Source organism: Lepisma saccharinum, chromosome 1 (genome assembly GCF_977018435.1).
Source record: "Lepisma saccharinum chromosome 1, izLepSacc3.1, whole genome shotgun sequence".
NCBI lineage: Eukaryota > Metazoa > Arthropoda > Insecta > Zygentoma > Lepismatidae > Lepisma > Lepisma saccharinum.
The window spans coordinates 163,200,768-163,222,741 of record NC_139229.1 but is presented as its reverse complement, the minus strand read 5'-3'; the positions used below and the strand labels follow the sequence as shown (position 1 = coordinate 163,222,741).

Here is a 21,974-nt window from a genome sequence, read left to right as displayed (position 1 = left end):
TCCTCTGATTTATTTATAAATTTCATTTTGTTGATTCCACGGGGTGGACACACGTGAAAACTTTTCACTGATTCTGACCAACAAAAAGATTTAAAGCCAAAAACTGAACACTAGACGTTACTTTTTCGCACATTCACCATGCTTTGAACGGCTTCAACACAGCGAAGTGTCCTACATGGAGTGGTTCCTGAAAATCTCACCAGATGACATATCGGATAATTTTAATCGCGAACTGTTTCGTAATACGGGCATTCTAGCGTTACGTGTGCGATCACTCCGCACATAAAATGTAAGGTTATAGACACGAGACTGGATCAAAATATTCATATCGAACTAATTTCATTGAATTATGAAGTACTTTGTGCTGTCTGCTAACAAATGAGAAAAATTTGAATATGATGACACAGGCTGAATGCATGAAAAGCATTAACAAAAATGCGTTACGTTTGTAACGCTTTGAAAATGTAGGAAAGTTTGACTTCGTTAGTCCGTGAAGCATATGGGCTACAGATGCTATTAATTATTTTGCTGAAATATGAAAATTATATGAATTCACAAACACTTAAACCTTAATGCAATTAAAAACAAATACAATTTTCAAATTGGTTCATTTTGTTACATACATGGAGTGCGTATATTCTAATCAGGTTATCAACAATAAAAACAAAAGGATTCGGGATAGGCGATCCCTGGCGGGAATTTTTCTACTATTTCCCTGCAAGAAACAGTTCTTGGGTTCAACCAGTCTCTATTCAATGGGTACCTGGTGACAACCGTGATGGAGGATAAGGGCGGCCAGAGCATGGTGCTGATCACATCACCTTCAGTATGGCCTAGATCTAGAATGTGTGGAAGCTAACCTCGACATCCCTTAGTATTTAAATGCACAAAGATAGCAAGTAAACTTATGTCATTGTTTTTACATTTTAAAAAATGTGGGTGATTTAGAGTTCCTGCAAGCTAGTCAAAGAGCTTCTTACAGACCTAGAATGCTGTACACATGTTTAGAACTTTAAGCATTTTTCTAAGAATAACAATTTAAAGAAATAACCTGTGACTTCATAGAAATTGTAAAGACCCAAATTTAAAATAGCAATATGCAGCAATTTCTAAAATATAGTGCAATCCTTACTTTTTATACTTTCTTTGGCCAGAATTTTACATGATCTTTTCACCACTTTTTACTGCCTCCCGTGTACACTTTGCCTGCCATTAAACAGACACTTTTCCTTCTCCACAGAGCATCCAACTGCTTGCAAACAAACAGCAAAAGAATACTTCACGTATTTATAAGCTATAAACGTGGTAAATGGAATTTAAATATTAAAAATTTAAAGAAAAAATAACTAAAGCATAACAAAATTTCAATGTACTGATAGGTTACTTTAAGGGAGAAAGATTATATTTCAGTAGAATAATTCTACACATGAATTGTGTGGAAAAAACAAGAAAACCGAATTTGCCCGGTGTTTCTAAAAAAACACCCAGGTTGTTTATTTTTAAAAAAAGCTGGTCCAAATTGCCAATTCTGATTATAACTGGTAAAATTTTTAATTATCTTATTCGCAGGTGTCTTGATAGAAGTAAACATTGCTATGCTAAGTAATACTTGGTGGTGAGTTCACGTTATCAAGAAAAAAATGTAATTATTAACTTCCAGAAACGAGAAGACAAACGTTTCCGAAAATCAAGCCATGGAACGTCTATAAACGGTCCACAGGTAACATTTGGAGAGAGCGGTCTCGGGTTGGAATCCACATGGAGGCCCACATTTTCGGTGTTTAGTCATTAATGCGAGAACTTCTAGCTGTCAGTTCATATCCGTCATGAAAACGCGTTTGTGTTAGGCAGCTTACATCACCCAAAGTTAGATCTCGATCGGTAAAACGTCGTTGCCCTACGAAAGTTTTCCCACTTTCGTGTTTATTTGCCAATATGACTTTGATATATCGAGACACGAGTGAAACCCAATTTCCCGTTATCAAGTGAAACTTTCAAGTAGGAAATGACACAAACGCCTAGCTCGATGCAACCAAACTCGCCTCGCTGTAAGGTGGGTTGCAGAAGAAACAGGATGAATGAAAGCCGTGACTGCCGTAGGAACATTTATATAACTCCACAAATTCGATGGCTAAAAATTTTACCTGATAGACTCAGTCAACACTTAACATAAAGTCAAAACGCCCAGTTTGTTGGCTAACAAATCCGAGAAAAAATATTATCATTATTGGACAAAAGTCTTGCATAAATATTGTCTCATTATTAACAAAATCCGACCTTTGTAATCCTTAACAATCCATCGCCTTTCTCTCTTAATTTTGACTCCTTCTAAACACTCGTTTTAGATTAACAAAATGCTTAATTAGAGGATGTATACGTTAGATAAAACTATAAAAAAATCCTCAAGATTTGATAAGTAATAGAATTTTGTAACTTACCATTTAAGTAATGAGCATGACACACCTTTCTGATGCGAAAATTACGAGGTGCTACCTGTAAGTACAAAAAAAAGTATATTTAGTTTTAAAGCTAAATTTAAGTATTTGTGTAATTTTAGTAGCTTTTCTACCAATTTTGACTATTCGTGGCGGACGATGGGGATGAATGGTGATTAGATGAAATAAATGAAGGGGCACGCATGGAGATAGCACGCCACAAACCTCACAGAGGATTATACTTGCTGTGGATATATGCGCCAGAGCCTCGTCAACTTTCAAAACTGCAGTTTCTCGGGCGTCCCGCGTAACTTGTTAATCTCATCAAAGAGCTGTGAGCACAAATATACAGGGTGTTGCAAAATACCTGTTACAACGCTTGGGAGGTGATTCGACAAGTAAAAACAAGGAAAAAATGCCATGTGAAAAAATGTCGAAATCGGCACCGTTTTCGAGTGACAGGCGTGCGAAAATCGCCTCACACCATGTTTATGGCACAATAACTCAAGAAGGAAGAAAGATATGAATGTCGGAATAAAATAATACAAACAAAATCGTACGTGGCGAATACAATGGTGCATCAATTGAGGCCCAGTGTAAATTGAGCAAGGGGACTCTCAAACAAAGTGGAGAATCCCCTGATGGAAAATACAAGAAATTTACTACTATCTTCTACATAATGTTGAGATCGGAATGTAGCCAGTAAAATATGGCGACGTATGTCCACATGTCTCACTACTTCTGGGACACCATCCCAAATGGAAAAAAATACGGGAAAATCATAAAAAAACGTTTTCAATCCCTTAATGTTGACACACTACTTTGCAGTACGAAAAACGAAAGTTAAACAATGGCCGCATGTCGTCAGGCTGTACATACGTATACTACAAGAGAGCTCTCCAAAGAAAGTGGATAATCCTCGAAGGAATGAAGACGGAGAATGGCGAGAAAACGCACACAATGGCATGTAACATTTCCAGGCACAGCACATCTGGAAGGGATTCCACTGAGAAGCGCACAGCCTCTGCACATGCAGATCGACGGTATGAAGTACAGCGATATCCAGCATCTTCACTCGCACCTTTCCTAAAGGACACTATGCGGTGCTGATAGGGGCTCACAAACACCGGTATACTCAGAGACTTTGTTGAAAATGTCCGCCATTGACTTGAAGACAAAGATGACATCGGCGAAGCACTGATTGTCTGGTACGCGCAAATTCCTCTTTCATGTCAACAATTGTCCCAGCATCGGCACTAACACGAGCAACGAGATCCTCAGCACTTTCCACGGGGGTTTCATACACGAGCCTTTTCATTTCTCCCCACACAAAGAAATCCAGTGGTGTGAGGTCGGGGGAACGAGGTGGCTACTGTAAAGGTCCACCCCTGCCAATCCAACGTTCGCCGAAAATACCGTTGAGTAAGGCCCTGGCTCCCCGGTCGAAACGTGCGGGGGCGCCGTCGTGTTGAAACCAGATACGTTGTCTACCTGCCAGTGGCACGTTTTCCAAAAGTTCAGGCAATACGTCATGTAGAAACAACCGATAATTCCCACCACACAAAGTAGAGGGCAAAATGTACGGGCCTATCAAGTGGTCACCTACTACGCCACACCACACATTCACTGCGAACCTATGTTGATGATGGCGCACAATGATTGCATGCGGATTGTCCATATCCCAGACGTGGCTGTTGTGGCTATTGAACATGCCGTCCCTGGTGAATATTGCCTCATCGGTCCACAAAACTCTTGTTGGGAAATCTGGAATGGCAAGAGTTTGTTGCACGTACCATTGGCAGAAATCCAAGCGTAGAGAAAAGTACGTGGGCAGTATGTAGTGCACCTTATGCAATTTTTTATGGGTGCAACCCCTCCTCTTGAAGAACGCGGAACACATTGCTATGGTGGGTTTGTTGAGTACGAGCAATGACACGTGTGCTGGTGTCAGGACGGACTCGTATCGCGTCCAACACGTCCTCTTCAAATTGCACAGTGCGGGGTCTTCCACAATCCCACCTACGGGCTAGTAGAGATCCAGTTTCACGCAGTCGAGCATCAAGTCTTTGAAAGAGTGCATGTTCTGGTAACCGCCTATTGGGAAAACGTTCGTGATACGAACGCCGTGCTTCACGGCTGTTTCGGTTTGCCTACCCATAAACGAGATGCATATCAGCAAGTTAGTGGGTAGAATACTCCACCATTGTCCTGTTCGAGAACTGCCCAGCAACAGGGGCACTGTCCCTCCGAGTGACGGATCACAACTACCGTGATTAGCACCCACGTAATGTCACACAGGTGTCCACGCAGTTGTTGCAAACCGAGAAAGAACACGGAAATACGTACTCTACGTACAATATTCCTTGGCGCAATTCATCCATACACACACGCCAGACTAAACTCCACGCTGCGAGACGCAGAACAGACAGGAAAAACAACGGTCGACTACACTCTCTACGTAGTATCCACCAACACTAATACGTAACAGGTGACCTACACTCACAGCGCCTCTAGTGGGGCTTTCTGTATCAATTAGTTGAAATCAATCTGAGCGTAATTTGATGGCATAGCGTCATTTTCGAGTGAATTTCCTATTTCCCGAGTGTGGGACGGTGTCCCAGCAGTAGTGAGACATGTGGACATACGTCGTCATTTTTTACTGCCTACATTCCGATCTCAACATTATGTAGCAGATAGTAGTAAATTTCCTGTATTTTCCATCAGGGGATTCTCCACTTTGTTTGAGAGTCCCCTTGCGCAATTTACACTGGGCCTCAATTGATGCACCATTGTATTCGTCAGGCACGACTTTCTTTGTATTCTTTTAATCCGACATTGATATCTTTCTTCCTTCTTGAGTTATTGTGCTTTACACATAGTGTGAGGCGATTTTCGCACGCCTGTCACTCGAAAACGGTGCCGATTTCGACATTTTTTCACATGGCATTTTTTCCTTGTTTTTACATGTCGAATCACCTCCCAAGCGTTGTAACAGGTATTTTGCAACACCCTGTATATACCATTTTGTCTCACTTTAATTTACAAAGCATTTGGAATTTACCACCACGTATTTTCCTGCAGGAATACCCACGCACCAGTTACAAGTAAAAAATAGGAATTTTATTATTACTATAGGTAACATTCTCGTCTTCAGAGTTTATTGCATTTTTCGTGGCATAAGATTACATGTTATTCTGTCAAAGCAACAAAATTCGTTCCTTTCACGATTCAAAAATGTCAAATGTTGATGTTACTTCGAAACATTGGAAACTGCATTATTTAATAATTCCGATGTTGCATTCTTCATCTGCCTGTCTCGGAGTTAATATAGGTGTGCGTATAAAATGTATAATACCTTGTCCTCTAAAGTGCAATCATCTAATAAAAAGGTGAGAACAGACGTTCGACAAAATATTCCCTTTTCTTTAGTTCCGAGTTACCAACACGAAATGACATGAAGGTTTATTTTTGATATCTTCTTCCATTTAAAAGATATGAAACTAGCTTCTACAATGAGAGTACATTTACGTCGTCGTCAGTTTAAATATTACAGCATAAATGTAGGAAAGCAATTCCAAGCACGGAATAGGAAAATTTTAGCTCGAAAGAAGAATAAGGAATGCTATTTTATCAATAACCGCATCTACTATGAAAAATATTTTCTGTTGACCTCAGAAATAAGTGAACATCAATTACGATGCAGAAGCTTTGTGAAAGTTCCGTTGTCATAGTAAAGTTCTCTTTTGCCGCAGAATTTTCACGTTTACGGGTATTCATTCAGATTTCACAATAACATTTCGGGAGATATAAATGCGATCAATTCCCACCAAAATGTTTCACGTGACTCAAGCACCCAATCAGCTTTAGCTTTCGGTTGATCAGACGCTATGTGATTGGTTCTTCCGTTGACTCACTTACTTGTAGAGTAAGTATTTCGCGGTAAGAGCAAAGTTATGTCTCACCGCACTACACTCCCGGACGTTAATACTGGCACGCAAAGCCAGGAATCCTCATCTCCATCTCAGATAATTTCAAGAAAATTAATAAATACGTTTAAGCTTCCTCTACATCACTAAATAAAATTTAGACAAATATAAACACATCATAGGGTTTATGTCTTCCTAAATTTTATTTAAAGATGTAGTCCAAGGTGAAACGTATTTTGCACATATTCTCGAAGTTATCTGAACTGGAGTTTAAGCTTTTTGTTTCATCAGGGAAGAGTAAATCCAATCTAATTACGGGAATTTCCAGCTGCAGACACACTGATCCAGCTCCCTCCACCACTCTTTCCCCAAAACTTTTCCATCTCTAGAATTTTCAGTTCTCGGTTTAGATTTTTAAATGTATCCTTTTCAAAAGCAAGTTTCTGTAATTATAAAAAATTCTCAATCTATTTGCACTGTTCGTGTCTGTTTGATTGATCTGTGTACATGTGAGTGAGGATTGTAGACAGGTAAGAAAAAAAGGCTGCTTTCGTGTCAGCTTTACCTCCGCAGAAATTCAGAGTGGGCTCGTAAATAAAAGATGGTAAATCCCATGTGTAATTGCACGACACTGGAAGATTACAGATAGCCGTACTCGTTAGGTGCGACGCCATGAGAGGACACGTTTGAGCTTACGCGTGAACCGTACACGTATGGGATCGTGGGCTCAGGCGCATTTCGATGATGGTTGTCCCTTGTAAAATATTTACGACCTGGCATACAAGGAAGAGAGAGATTTTCCAAACGTGAATTGGAAAGGAACGTAATCAAAAATTTGGTTTTCTGAGCCATCCGCAGAAATGAAAAGAGAAATGCAATCAAAATAACATGAATAAACAATGTTCTTATATCGTAATTTGTGATTAATGGATTTTCATTAATACGGTAGTTTATCTACTTGTTCCTTTAAGGAAAAAACTGTCAGTTTGTCTGAAACAATAAACTAACTTCAGCTGTTTAAACTATAGCTGCCAGGGCAAATACCTTTCTTTATCAACAATACATCAAGAACATACAACGATAAAAGTTGTAAAATATTAGAAAAACTTAGAATTTACAAAGAATATGATGAAAGCTGGAATTGTAGAGGACCCTCACAAATAAGAATGAAAATCAAGACAAAGCAAGAGCAGGAGTTTAAATTAAATTGAATTTGAAATTTTGTTTAGAAGGGAAGAATGACAGTTTCGCATCAGTTGTGCATTTATTTCAAAATCGTCGGAATGGGCACCGTTACTAAAAAACTTGAACTGGACAAGAGACTATGAATTTATCTCCATGTTGCTTTTCATTAAGCTAGCCACGATGTTTGTAGGCACGATGTTTGAAAAATATGATGAATAAGAATTTACAGAATCCCATGTATTCCTTATGAAGAATCGACTTCAAGTTACGGCTAATCAAATGGGAGTTTCAACTTTTCCGACTACCAAGAAATTGTTCAACGTGTCCTTTTTCCGTTTATGTACTTTTCTATGCCATTGGATGTTTGATATTCCCAAGATAACAAATGAGATAATGCTCCCATAAGCGTAATACATCTCTCCTTGCCTCCTACGGCCATCTTGGCAGTGTTGCCAAACCTGATGCGCATAAAAGAGCTAAATTTCACCTATAGAGCTAACGTTGACTTTCAAGGAACTAGATTTACGAAGGCTGAATAAAGTGCCTCCTAAGGTAATTTTAGGTGTCAAAGGGGTTGGGGGCTGCTATTACCGTTAACTTTGATGGCAATTTATGCTTAGTTTTCATCGTCTAGATCCGGCGCATCACCCATTTCAATAATCCACCGATGGTCGTATGAAAATCGAAAATAAAGGGCTCGCGGATAACAATATTACAGTCATCTTCACGTCAGCCACGGCGGCGCTGTAAAAAGTAGCTGGGGAGGTAAGAGGGGGATGGGGCGACGCAGACAATATAAGAATATCACGTCACGTGCAAAATGTATACTCGTGGTAAAAGTTGGTCTATGTGGGCCGGAGGCAGTGATGTCATCATAGTGGGGGAGGGGGGCAGGCGCCCCAGTTAACAGCCAAACGAGTGCAACGAGTCCACGAAAGGCCCATATCTGGCTCCAAAAGAGCTAAGTCAGCAACAGTGCTCCGAACTACCACGAAGGGAAGAGCCTTGCGAGAACTGTTCCTCATGCCCTTAAGTCCACTTTATGCACAAGTAGGCTAATCGGGTCTGGAGTTAAAGTGAGATCCGAACTACTATATGCCTACAACGGGTATCGAAACCGGGACCCGTTGATTACAAGGTGACGACGTTACCACTATGACATTGGTAAGGCTACATACAAACATCAAACAAACACTGCAAATATCATATTGGCAGTGATTCCAATATCCAGTGTCTCGACACTCGCAAACTTTTCATTCTTCACTAGCAGGATCTTATTTTTAAGTTGTTCTTTTGAATTCTTAAACTAATATATTAAAATAAATTCATTGGAATTTTGTCTATCATAAAAACAGGGTGTGACAACTGAACCTGGCGGTTTTAATTATAAATAAAAACAAAACTCATTCGTGCATAGATGTCAATTTAATGAATGCTGTACTACATCTCAAAGCATTTTAGGAAAATAACATAAGTGGCAGTTTCATGCAGTTTCTTGAGAAGAGCAGTTCATTTTTTTAATAGCACACCTGTGAGGCGCGGCAACTAAATCTGACTGTTTTTAAATCAACACTGAACGGAAGTTGTGCGAAGTAACGACATTCAGCTGTTCGTTATCTCAAAGCATGACAGTCAGTATGGAGTAGTGGTCGGCACAACATAATGTGTAGTGGCAACGCAGCGTGCCTTCCGTTGGCACTTTAACATTCACCGTAATCTGCATGTTCCCAGTCGGAATACCATTTTAGTGTGGGTAAAGAACTTCAAGGAGATGGCATCAGCAAGGACAAGAACACCTGGTGGACATGGTAAGACTCGCACTCCCGAGAACATGGAACGAGTTCGGGCCCTTGTTTTGGGGAGTCATTCAAAAAAATAACTGTCCTTGTCAAAAAAAAAAAAAACTGAATGAAACTGCCACTCATGTTATTTTCGTAAAATGATTTGAGATGTAGTACAACATGTATTAAATTGACTTCGTTGCACGGAACAGTTTTGTTTTGTAAATGAAAACTGTCAGGTTCAGTTGCCACACCCTATAAAATGTAGCATCGGTGTAACTATTTTCGAGTTGCAAGTTACAATAGCGTTCGCTACACAGCTTTAATACCAAAATATTTACTTAATATTACAGATACATACAAACGACTGAAAAAATTGTTTTAATATTTGAGAGCGCAATAACTTCCATCTGTCTGCTACGCTCTGTATCAAGCCACTGTATAACCTTGTGTAATTTCTACGCGAATACACTAGCATTACTGTATAACCTTACACAAGACATACGAAATACGTAGGTTCGAAAATATAACAGAACTTTAATGTCCGAAACATATTCACGTACATTGTTACCATGACAACATATAAATAACATGCTATAAATACAAACTCCTTATCATCTTCGTGTCAGGCGTCCATCGACCATTACCTTACGCACCTGCCTCGGTGGCCGAGTGCTGGATTCACGATCTCGTCACTAACGGTTCTAGGTTCGAGTTCTGGCGTGGCCATGGATGTTCCTTTTCGAGTGTCCCTTCATCAGTTTCATCTGATTGCCTCATCGTCTCAATTGGCGTAAAGATACAAAACAAAAATAAGAAAAATAAAAGAAATTAATAGTTCCTGGTTTATCAAGAACTTCTGATTGTCGCAGACTCATTAGTGCCTTAAAACTTACTGAATTACACCGAAAACGAGGTACAAAATGGAGATCACGCTGTTCACACTGAGCACTAGCGTGCTTTGCATAAAGTGATTGTATTATTAACAAAAACAGCAAACAGAATCCAGGTTAGGAGCCACAGAACTCTAAGAATTCGCCCCTTTTTACGATCGCCGTAGAAACAAGGGCAAGTTCCTCCTCGGGCAAACAAAAGGGAAAAGGAAATCGTAAACCTGCTCCCCCTTCCACGCTCTCACCTGGCGTTACAAATTTTTTAAAGCAGGCATGCGACGTCAGGGGAATCGATACGGGAAGCACGAGATCCGAAATCGCTCCGTAAAGTCGTTAAATAAGGAAAGAACGTGATCCCTAACAATGGGCCAATTTCCTCCTCTCTGGCAAGGAAGGCCGGCTGGATCCTACTACGCTCCTCAGCTGCCGATTGAACGATTTCGTTCCAGGAACATCTTAACCTTAGGAGCTTCTACGGCGGTTCTACTTTATACGCTTGCTGGAAAACTGCCGTTAGGTGATTTATTTTAAAAAGCACGCTTTATTCCTCTTACGGTCTTCCTTTCTTTTATTCTGAAGTTCGCATTACTTATTCTCGCCTTTCTTTTCTTGTTTTTTTTCTTTCCGCTTCGCTGTTCTTTTCTTGTTATGTTCCCCTTTCACGGCATTTTTGCTCCAGTTTCTGTCCGTGCTATTTTTACATTCCCATTACTATTCTCACGCTTCTACTTTTCCTTTAGCTGCGGCATCTTCCAGGTTTCCAACTCATTTTGCAAAACCAACTTCCTTCGTTTTTCTCAGGTACTTTTAATTAACTTTCCAGTGAACTCTACAGTGATATCAGTGTAGTGTCTTCAACTTAGACGAAAATAAGTGACGAATTATAAAATAATGTTTTATACGAAATACTCCCCAAAAAAGATATGTAAAATGTGTTCTCTTTCCAAAATTGTAAGAACAAAAATTACTTACTTTCCCTGACTTTTTGGAAGTATGTACAGAATCCCCTGACTTTTCCGTTACCTTTTCACTCCTACGTAACTTCCCAGGTTTCCACATCAGTGATAACCCTGCATTCCTTCACTCATCTTTCTTCCTTCTATACTTTGTTCCTTACATTACGTTATTACTTAAATCTTATTTTTCTTCTCTACTGTTGCGCTTTCCTGCTACTTTCCCTTTAGATGCACTCTCTTTCCTGATATTTTTCTCCCCATTATTCTTCTTCCCTTTTACCTTTCTTCATGCTCCTTCAGTTCTATTTAATTTCTCTACGATCCGATCTCAGATTTTCTTCTCGTTCAGTTGCATCTGTTATGTTTTCATATTTGCGGTGCAAATCTTAACGTATCTCATTGTTTCAGCAACTGAGGATTACTTTGTCTTCTTCGGCTTTCTTTAATGATTTACATTTTCATTTCTTTGCCAGCCCCTTTCTTGAGCATAACTAAGCTAAGGGTTGTGCCCGTATTATATATTTGAAACTACTAAAAGAACAATTGACCTACTTAGCAGAACAAAAAAGTAGCCTCAAATGTTCAGTATATCTTTCGAGATATCAATAAATCACGCAATATGAAATGGTCGTGAATCAGGTGCATTAAACGGAATTCCAACTTGTTTGGTATCTAGGAAAGAGCCTGAATAAAAAAAAATCGTGTTCATTCGTTTTGTTTTCTCTCTCTCTCCTTTTTTTGTACTATTAAACTTCCCGCGTGTCATTTTTCGCGCCTCTCCGCAACGGAAATCGATAATTACCAACATTCAATCGAATTATTTGCATATGTCAATTCCAATCGTCAATTTATCATTCACAGCGTAATAAGCCCGTAGAGACCTGAAATCTGAGGTTGATTCGGATGAGGAAATTTCATGTGAATGGACACAGACACTGATAAAAGCATTGCTTGCTGTTTGACAGGTCGCACGTCTCTCCTGACCAGAACTGAGTTCCTGCTAGTAAATGACGGTAAGGATGATTTGCCAACAATCGGTCCGTTGTTACTGCAAGGCAATTAGTTTAGTTGTGTACACCTTTGCTAAACACACAAGCAAAGCATTTGTTAAGGGCCTATGTATTACATGAAGTCAGCTGGAGAGGGTCTTTATGTATCATAATCGCTTATAATTTGTGGACAGTGACGTCGTCAGAAAAAAGTGAGTGGGGAGGCAGAGGGGATGTTTTCTAAAGGGTAATTGCATTTTGAATGCACCTAAATACCATACAAAAATTGCGCTAAAAAGTATTTGTGTGTTTTTTCTTCTTCGCTGGGAGAGAGTAGAGGACGGAAAAGTCGACTGCCCCTTCAGTCCTCTCTGGCGCCGTCACTCCTCATGTCACAGAATTTATAGTTTATTCTTCTACGTGAAGATCAACAGAAAAAAATGTTCTTTGGAGAGTAAATATACGTGTACAAATTGTCTATCACAACTTATTCGACAATGCAGTCGGCAGTATACATAGACAAAAATGCTTTCAAAGTCCACTTTGTGCACAGACAGGCTAATCTGGACAGGGTCCACATTTAAAGTTAGATGAGAATCACTGAATGTGATTCGAACCAACACACTCTTGATTACAAGGCTATGAATACAAAAGTTTTCCGCCTGCTGTTGGAGTCAAGGAGTTCATTTACAGTGCACTGATGTACGTAGAATATCATGTGTTTATTTATCAAACACAATGATTGGTTTCTATTTCTGTGGGCAGAGGTGACGTCAACATGTTTTCATAGAAAAGGTCGGGGAAGATTGACAGGTAAGGGTTACATAAAAATTACTTGTCTGCGAGAAATTGATCATTAACATTTAGATTGGCACACACAGATACATGCACACGCTGGATGTCAAATATATAGCCTGTGGCAAATGTAACTACGCAATTGAACATCGATTTCACCATGTTCATTCGCTTTGTTTTATAAAAAGTAGGGTTCAAAAATTGAAGGGAAAAGCCCAAGACAAAGTCTGCAAAATCATTTACAAATGCACTACAAGTTAGAGAAAATGAAAGTAACAACTAATACACTTGCAAACGTCCGTACACCCCATCAGCTTCATCCTCCTATGTCAACTTGAACTCCTCTACATCTATTCTCTACTCTTTTCCTTCAATTTCAAAATAGCGATGGCGCTTGAATAATAACTTTAATCCTTTCCTTAAACTTGGGCACGCAGCACCAGATGGTCAAATTGTCTTTACATTAGAAGTAAACTTTAAACAAGTCTGTGAATGCTACTTTGTTGGATGCCTAGCAACAGCTACAGAAGCTGTTGAATGCCAAGTGCCTGGATGCTGCGTTCTTTCTAATACGAGTATCGATCCATAAATAGCAACTTTAAGAACCAGCTTCCATCATTCTGCAAGCCTTCCACATCACATCCACAATGTTTTACAAAATGTGTCATTATTTCCAGACATTCATTGCATGTATAACAGTTTGCCATAAGTAAGAGGAATTGAATATTAAAGTGTTCATTTGTTGTTAAATATATACCAAACAACACCAAATCGTGAGTTCCCACAAAAATTACTCCAGGGGGTCTTAGACTATGCGACTTCACCGTTTGTTGCAATAAAGTTGACATTCAAAAATATTACAAGAAATAAACAGAAACTCACAAGAAGAACATTAATATTCATTAGCAGCACTTATTCACTTAAAAACTTGAGCTCCTCCTTGAGAAAGTTCATCGTCTAATTTCGAAGCTCAGTTGCAAAATTTTGAAGCGACAAAACACATTTGCTTCTAAATCTGACGGGGGGGGGGGGTGCGAAGGCCAGTCAATTTTAGCCTAATTTAGCATCGACACTATCCACTACATTAATCCAATTTAATTTCAAGCACAAAGTTACCAAAACATCCGACAAGCTTTATATTTCAAAAAGGCCTCCAATAACTACAATAGTTCTTTCTTCGTGTGTGTATGTATGCGGGCGCGCGTGTCTCTGCTAAGTCAACATAGGCAGGTAACACAAGAAAAATTACAAAAATCCCACGCCGGCTCGTTGACCGAGTGCGTTAAGCGGTTGACTTTCGATCTTGCCACGAGGTTCCCGAATTCAAATCTTGCGAGTGTCGTTTCATCAACTTCATCTAATCATAACCCACCCTCGTCGTCGCAATTATCCAAAAGTAACAGAACAGAGGCGCTAAATGAAAATACAACCTCATAATTCTATTATACAGAAAATCTTAAAGGGCATATTCAGACACCAAACCTATAAAAACTCAAGACTTAAAGAAATATTATAAATCATAAAACTAGGGAAATACGTTCTTGATATCGAAAAACTAAACAAAAAAAATGATCATGCGGATACTTTCGTACCAATGGAAGTAGAAATATAATAAACGCAACAAACTACTTAATTTATGCGTATGTTATTATTAAAAACTAATAAAATATGTTCTTCACAAGTTACAGAAAAATACTTATGTAAAATCCACCTAAACCAACGATAGCGATTTTGTATAAAAGTATTCTGGTAAAACAGGAACAACTCGACACCGAATTCACATCTTAATTGCAACTTATTCTTCCCTTTTCTTGTTTTCGCTATTGTGTTCTCTCCATTGTTAGTTTGATTAATTTCTCCTTTCCGTAATGAAGTTGTGTGTGTTAATTTCTCTTCATTTTTCAAGCTGTCGGCTTTTTTTTTTTACGTTATTTTCTCGTGTTTTCTTCTTTTGTCTTCGCACGCGATTCTTTTCTTCTTGAAACTACACTCTCTAAGACGGAACAGGAACGTCAAGACTTTATATCTTAAAATTAAGTGTGCTTCTTCGCTGTCTCCTTCAAACACAATTTCGTGCATTTTTTAAATATCTGATTATCGAATGATCAACAACATTTTCATAATCGCTCTGCAGTTCCTGGATTTACCAATAGATGGCATTTGAAGCACACTCGACTTTAGATGGTAAGGGACCTAAGTGCCATTTCATCGGAAGGAAGCTTCTCCAACGGATCTTGTGTTTACCGTCAGCGGAAAGCTAAATGGATCCATCAGCTGACGTCATCACAGCTTGTTTGCTCTCGCCCTTAGCTAAATGTTAATAACGGTCTTGTGTTACCTAACCGAGGCTGGCGGTTCAAAATATGGGTGGTTGGAGTGAAAATATTTCGTGTCAACCAGCAATGTTTACAAGCGCTTACAGATTTGCGGACATCGATACAAACAAAACAACTTTTGTTACAATCTATCTCCTTCCACCCACACGCATCCGGGCTACGGACGGTAACGAGACGGGAGAAATCCCGGGCTTATCTCGAATTCGAGACGAGATCGACAACAGTCCCTTTCGAGACTTGTCAATAACGAGACAGATCTCTATGAAATCAAAACGACACTTGCTGACCGAGTCTGTCGTCTGCTTAGATACTTTAGAAAACAAGCTTGAAAATATAACGGAAACTAAAAATGTTTTATTAATTTTTATTATTAATATAAATTTATTACTTGCACTGAAAGCCATAATTTTACGCATCTACATAGCGTTATTGTCTTGGACTTGACGCCCCACATACCAATGGGGTGGCTAACTGATTAGCTCATGTATTATGCGTATCGTAATTGCTTGGTGGCAACTGAGAACCCGTACAATGTGGTTGCATACATTAAGGATAAAATTCCGTTTTTCAAGGGTTTGTAACGTCGAAACGAAGCGCCTAACAGAAAAACGTTAAGAAAAGTTTGTTTGCTTTAATGATTTTCATGCATTACGAAAATTTGTGCAGAGACACGCTGTATATGTTGCTTATGCCATGTACTTCGTAGCTCGAGACGAGAATGAGAAGAGATGCCTCCCTGATGATGTAGTGGTAACGTAGCGGTCTTGTAATCAAGGATCCCGGGTTCGAAATCCGGTTGAGGCACATGACTTACAACAAGCTTACGTTACAAACTTACGAGAATGAGAAGAGAATAGGACAGACATTTTCGCATACTCCAAGTCTCATTTCGTCTCGATGCCATTCTTCTGTTGCCGAGCGCGTCGGGTCCTCAATTCCCTCTAAATCATCATTGTCGCAATTAACCTATTAGAGGCAGACAAGTGCCATAGGGAAGGTAACAACAAATGCTCACTCACGTCACATTTTTTCATATTTTACGTGACCAACTTAACAATACAAATTCAAGATTACCAGTGACAATTACATATTTATTTACTGGTCGGTTGGTTGATTTGATCAACGTTGATTATTGTTTATCATTATGTTAATCGCTGGGAGAAAATTAGACGATCGTCGAAGGAAAGTGGTTAGGAAAGAGGAAAAATCATGTGACCTTTATTGAAGGCACCACACCAGCATTCTCTTTCAGTGAATGAGAAAAACTACGAAAATCACTATCGGGATGGTTGGACGTGGGAATTGAACCTGCGTCCTTCAACACTTTCATTCATTTGGTCTAAGCATTTGAATTTCTTTAGAATATCCCATATGTTATAGACAGCGTAGGAAGGAAATGTCCCCCACAGCCTCGTACGCAGGCCGAGGTATCGACCAATCAACCAGCCCAAATATTGAATGTCACTTCCTGCTAAACCGAAGAAGTGGGGAGTGTAAACATGTCACACGTCAACGGTTTCCAGATTTTCGCTTCAAGCTGCTGACATGGATGTGTGTATTTGAAATGTGGTGATATTAAACTATGTTCTAAGCGACTGACGCTTTCAAAGTCCTAGTCCTAATTAAGGAAGCCCCCGGGGTGCGTTACGTCAGTGTCAAGGAAACTTTTATGGTGAAGGCTAGGAAGCAATTGGTGGTCTGCCTGAGCGAATAAGCGTGTCGTTTTTGTTTTTTCAATTTTTTTTCTCGCTTTTCTGCCTCTTCAGGTAAATCGCGATGACGAAGATGAATTACAAATCGACGAAATTAATAAAGGGGACAGTCACAAAAGAAACACCCATGCATAGACCAGGACCCGAACCCGCAACCCTCATTAGCACGATAGTGAGTCGATCGACTTATCAACGAGCTCGGCCAACGAGAGTGCAACACTGGATAACAAAATTGACGAAGATACTACAAAGGAACACTCATGCCAGGACACGAACCCGAAATTTTCGATAACGAGTCCCGATGTATTTCACGTGACGAGAATTTTTTACCGCGCCGATACGGTCAGATCATTCGAGATTTTGCGATAACCTAGTGGTAGGTTTTCTTATCTACTAAAATTTGCATTCTGACTTGTGAGAAATTCTATTGGTTAATAACGATGACATCTGTTCCGCAATAAGCTTGCGCCTAGCACTATAGAGCGAACGATAAAACCACTCAACTAAGCTGCTGGACCTCATATTATGAATTTATACATGAATATATATGTGAATGAACTGAGAAACTACATGTCATAAGTCACATGCGTTTCTTTACATTAACTTCCTTCTTACTGTAGACGGTGTATAGTCATTTCTAAATCACAGATTCCTGCTCGCACGAACAAACCGACATCATTTATGCTGAAATTTAATTTCTTCTGCAGTTCACAAAATTCCATTGCTACAGTTTCAACAGTTTCTACCGTGTAACAAGCGCAAAACAGGTGTCCATACCCCCTTTGACTTATTAACTCCCCCCCCCCCATGGTATGAATTTAATAAACATTGTGCACTCTAGATATTGATCAACTTGGCTTCCCCCGAAAATAAGCTCCTAGTTTTGCAAAGGTGCTGTTTAAAATTCGTTCCTTTTCCCCGTGAAATTTCGCTCTCGCAAGGAGTCGCAATATAAAAACGTTCCTATTCAGTCCTAGATAATTGCTAGCCGTAAAATACACCTACAGACACGTCACCTATTTTCAACTTGCAATTTTTCAACCCATCTAAGTTGATCGCGATGACGAGAACGAAGGTGAAATTATGAATAGATTGAGAAACACGGATGTCGTTGCCTTACCTACGAAGCGAACCTACGACGTATGGTTTTGTAGTACGCTACGCTAAGAACTTTGCTACGAAGGCTGGTTTTTAAGCTTTTTTTGTTTTTTGTTTAACAAAACGTTTGCCCGATAACGTCAACGTAATACAATATGTACAAAACTGTCAGCATAATAACTTAGTCGTAATCAGAATAATCGAGATGTGGTGAAATTAGGAAAGTGTGCGTTCCAGTATTATGTATAATAATTCCAGGAACTCTCTGAACTTACCTTTCTCCTAGTAATTTTATTTTTCACAGGTTTTTTTATTTTATTTTAAAGAACACACACATTCTGCTTTCATGGCAATGTGACCGAACAAAGGCCATATTATAAGATAAAATAATGTAATACGTCAGGACATGAAGCATTAATTTATGTTGCATTCTACGAGAAGGACGGTAAACAATAAGTTCGTCTTAAGTCAATTTCGTGCTCAGATAGGTTGAGGACTGAGGCTACAGTTAAAACTGGAATCCAAATGTGCAATCCACTGTACAATGTGCCTCCACCGGGGATCGGAACCCAGGATTCCATGATTAAAAGTCGACAGCGTTACATTAAAGTATGCGTTCAATGCAGTGACTGGCACTGAAAAAAGAACGACAGTTTGTTATACATACCGACAGACTTTTGGACCAGCTTGCATATGATTTACTACCGAAAGAAAAAGTGGAAAGATGTACGCCCTGGGTTTTATTTATAGGCGTTGTCTGCCAGTATTCCCAGTAACGCAGGGAGAACGGAGAATTATCGCCGAAAGCCTCGGTCCTTCAACCAGGCAACGAAAATCGATTAGTCGTATTTTAACCGAGTATGCATGCAGCCGAAGAGGGTCGTGGTTCCAGGCGAATGCCTTGCTCGAACTGTAAAGAATTTAACCACGAGTTGGTCAGAACTTCTTTCTTAATCTTTTTCTCTTTTATTTTTTTCTTGCGTTTTTCTTTTTTTGGTATCTTAATGTTCTTAGTTTTATATATTTCACAAACAGTTAGCTATAAAAATCAATTTATAAAATGTAAAGTTGGTTAAGTGGAAGAAAGGCTTGTGCCTTAACTTCGACATCCAAAACAATAAATAAATAATCTACAAGAAAGCTCTCAACATTCATTGTACCTCTCCTTGTGTTTTTTACATACACGATTAAGTTTTCGGTTAATTACAACGCTTGCTCCAGTCAAATAAAGTAAATAGTAAAATCGAAAAATCAGAAAGTATTTATGATTGCATCAACCGTCGCTCATTTCTAATACAATGCCACTACAATATATAATTATTCAATACAAAATATTTAAAAATAACATTGAAGTTTTTTTTTTTTTAATATTGTCACATTTTGAAAATATATATTTGTGAAAATACACATTAAAATGTAGTCATTGTAAAAAGAAGAAAGACTCAAACCAATCTGAAGTACCATAAATTTTAGTCTGTTGCAATGACAAGTGTTATCTAGATTCAGGGGTGTGTGCGCAGAAAAGGAAGGGGAGGTAACGAAACAGAGGTGCATTATGGATATTTTGATTGGGTACAAAAATAGTAAAAACCTGATGATAAATATAAATTAGAAATTATTTAAAACTTACTCTTTCCAGTTTGTCACATCTCTATCTCTTCACACAAAAATGGGGCAACTGGTCGATTTTGGTTATTTAACGTTGCTTTTTAACATGTAAATTAATAGGGACGACTGGAATGAATGCATGATTAATAAAACTATGAAGAAAATCACACAAATATCCACTACTTGTCCAAAATTCGAACGTAGTACCTGTATTTACACTCTTATGATATTAACTTTGCAAAAGAAAATATCATGATACGAGACGCACGTAAAAAGGATTTGCCTATTTTAGGGCATTTGTATTTAGAGAATTTGAATTTAGAGGATCAGTTTGAAGAGGAGCAATTGCGATGATTCGAATTCCTCGTAAAGGTGTAGATTCAGTCTCAATTAAGGCCTGTGCATAAAATATACATGTTCTTTTTTTTATTTGCAATTAATCTGCTCTTAAATTTTTGTTTGCCCAAAAGAATTTGAGCTATAATTTTGACCTTTTAGAGAGGGAAGGGAGTGCGTCATAAGCTTGGGGGACACCCCCTACAAACAGTTTACATCTGAACAATATCAATATCGGACATATTGCACATTTAAAAAAAAAAAAAAAAAAAAATAGGAAATTTATGTTTGACGCATGTAGACAAATGGAATATCTTCACAATAAGTTGAGTACAAACTGTGACTTCCACATTAGTCACATGTTTGGTCAATGTTTATCCATCTGAAAGCACCAAAAATTAGATACATCAGGAATATACTTTATTTTCGTTATTAGTGTAGCTTTTCTGTCACTTTTGGCTAATCTTGACGATGAGGATTAGTGATGATTAGATGAAATTGATGAAGGCTCACTCACAAAGAACACCTAGTATGCCCAGGCCGGAACTCGAACCCGGGAATTTCGTGACGAGTTCGAAAATCGATCACAATGCAGCATACTAGGAACCGATTTCAATTTGAAAATTTAATGATAATCTCTGTGCTAGTAATGTAAGTAACACATATTTTAAGATGGAGAGAATAACATCATCCCTAGAAGGATGATGCAAGAATTTGGTTTCGTGGAGAGACAAACAACAAGGATTCATAGTGACACCATGCAATTGACTTTCATCAAACTGTAATTTCATGTAGGCTGTATTTCCCTGGCGGCATAATCACGCAAGGACAAAATGATTACTTCATGTTCCGTAATAGAACTGTGGGAAAGTTAGATTAAAGCTGTTTACCGAGCCCCTATTAAAGATCATAGTTTATTTAGGAGAGAATGTTTGTTTCCACTTCAAAAATGAAATACTGTGCATCTTTTAATACGGAAACACTTGACAATTTCACTTCTTACTTTGCGTCCCTGCACGTACAACTTTAAGGGTGTGCGGGATCCTAAAATGTCGATACCAGGACTTGGGGGGGTCCCATCATGATTCAGGCGTCGGGAAATGAATTCCCAACTTTCGTAAACCCAAACCCAAACAGTGCGGGAATTTCAGACGATCGTGTATTATACGTGTTAAATTCTCGAAGTTTTCTGCACTATAAACATATGAATGTTCTTGGAAATGGCAGTTTTCGTTCCAGAAATGTAAAAGAATTAAAGATTTTCAGTGTTGAGAATTCCTGAACATCTCCCATCCAGAAAATTTCCAGACTGTCGCGAAATGTCACACATTTCTCATCCTGAATAGCAGGATTTTCTCTATTTTTGTCTCGAGCAAAAAATGTCTATCCTGCACACCTCTAATTGCTTTCAATGATTCCGTAGCGAGCGGGATAAAAATAAAAGTATTTTCTCTTGTCATTTCTAATTATCCATAGAAATATTTTCTCCTCAAGTTGCAGAGATGATCCTGTTATAGAAACATTTGCAATCGATCAGAGTAACTTGCAAGTACCACTTGTGAAATGCTGATATCTTAATTAATACAACAGCTCACATAAATTAAGAGAGTTAAGACTAATAAAAGTTACTGCTAACACACAATATTCTCATGACCGTATCTATCTCAAATGCCGAGTTTTTCAAAAGTCGCGCAACCCAAACTTTGAAAATTTATATCATGAAAACTGTAAGAGATATTTACACCGAGTTTGCTGCATTATAAAGCCTCATCCATGGAAATATTTTTCAATGCTTAACATTATCAATTTATTCCATACAGAAAATTAAATAAATTAATTACTGGCGGAAGGCAGCGTTAAAATTTTTCCAGAAATGCACTTTCGAGTGAGAAAACTATGTAATAAATTATCGGAGAGTCATAAT

General features: G+C 38.7%; 1 protein-coding gene and 1 long non-coding RNA gene across 2 annotated transcripts in view; one reads left to right on the top strand and one right to left on the bottom strand.

The window, feature by feature from the left end:
- The window catches only part of LOC146003493 (uncharacterized), a 319,461-nt gene that overhangs the window by 219,749 nt on the left and 77,738 nt on the right, over positions 1–21,974 (bottom strand). The window contains exon 2 of the long non-coding RNA XR_014443825.1: positions 2,439–2,493. This is a non-coding gene — a long non-coding RNA (uncharacterized LOC146003493). The remainder of the gene's footprint in view (positions 1–2,438; positions 2,494–21,974) is intronic.
- Positions 1–21,974, top strand: part of LOC146003485 (glutamate-gated chloride channel-like) — a 126,934-nt gene that overhangs the window by 51,860 nt on the left and 53,100 nt on the right. The window lies entirely within an intron of this gene.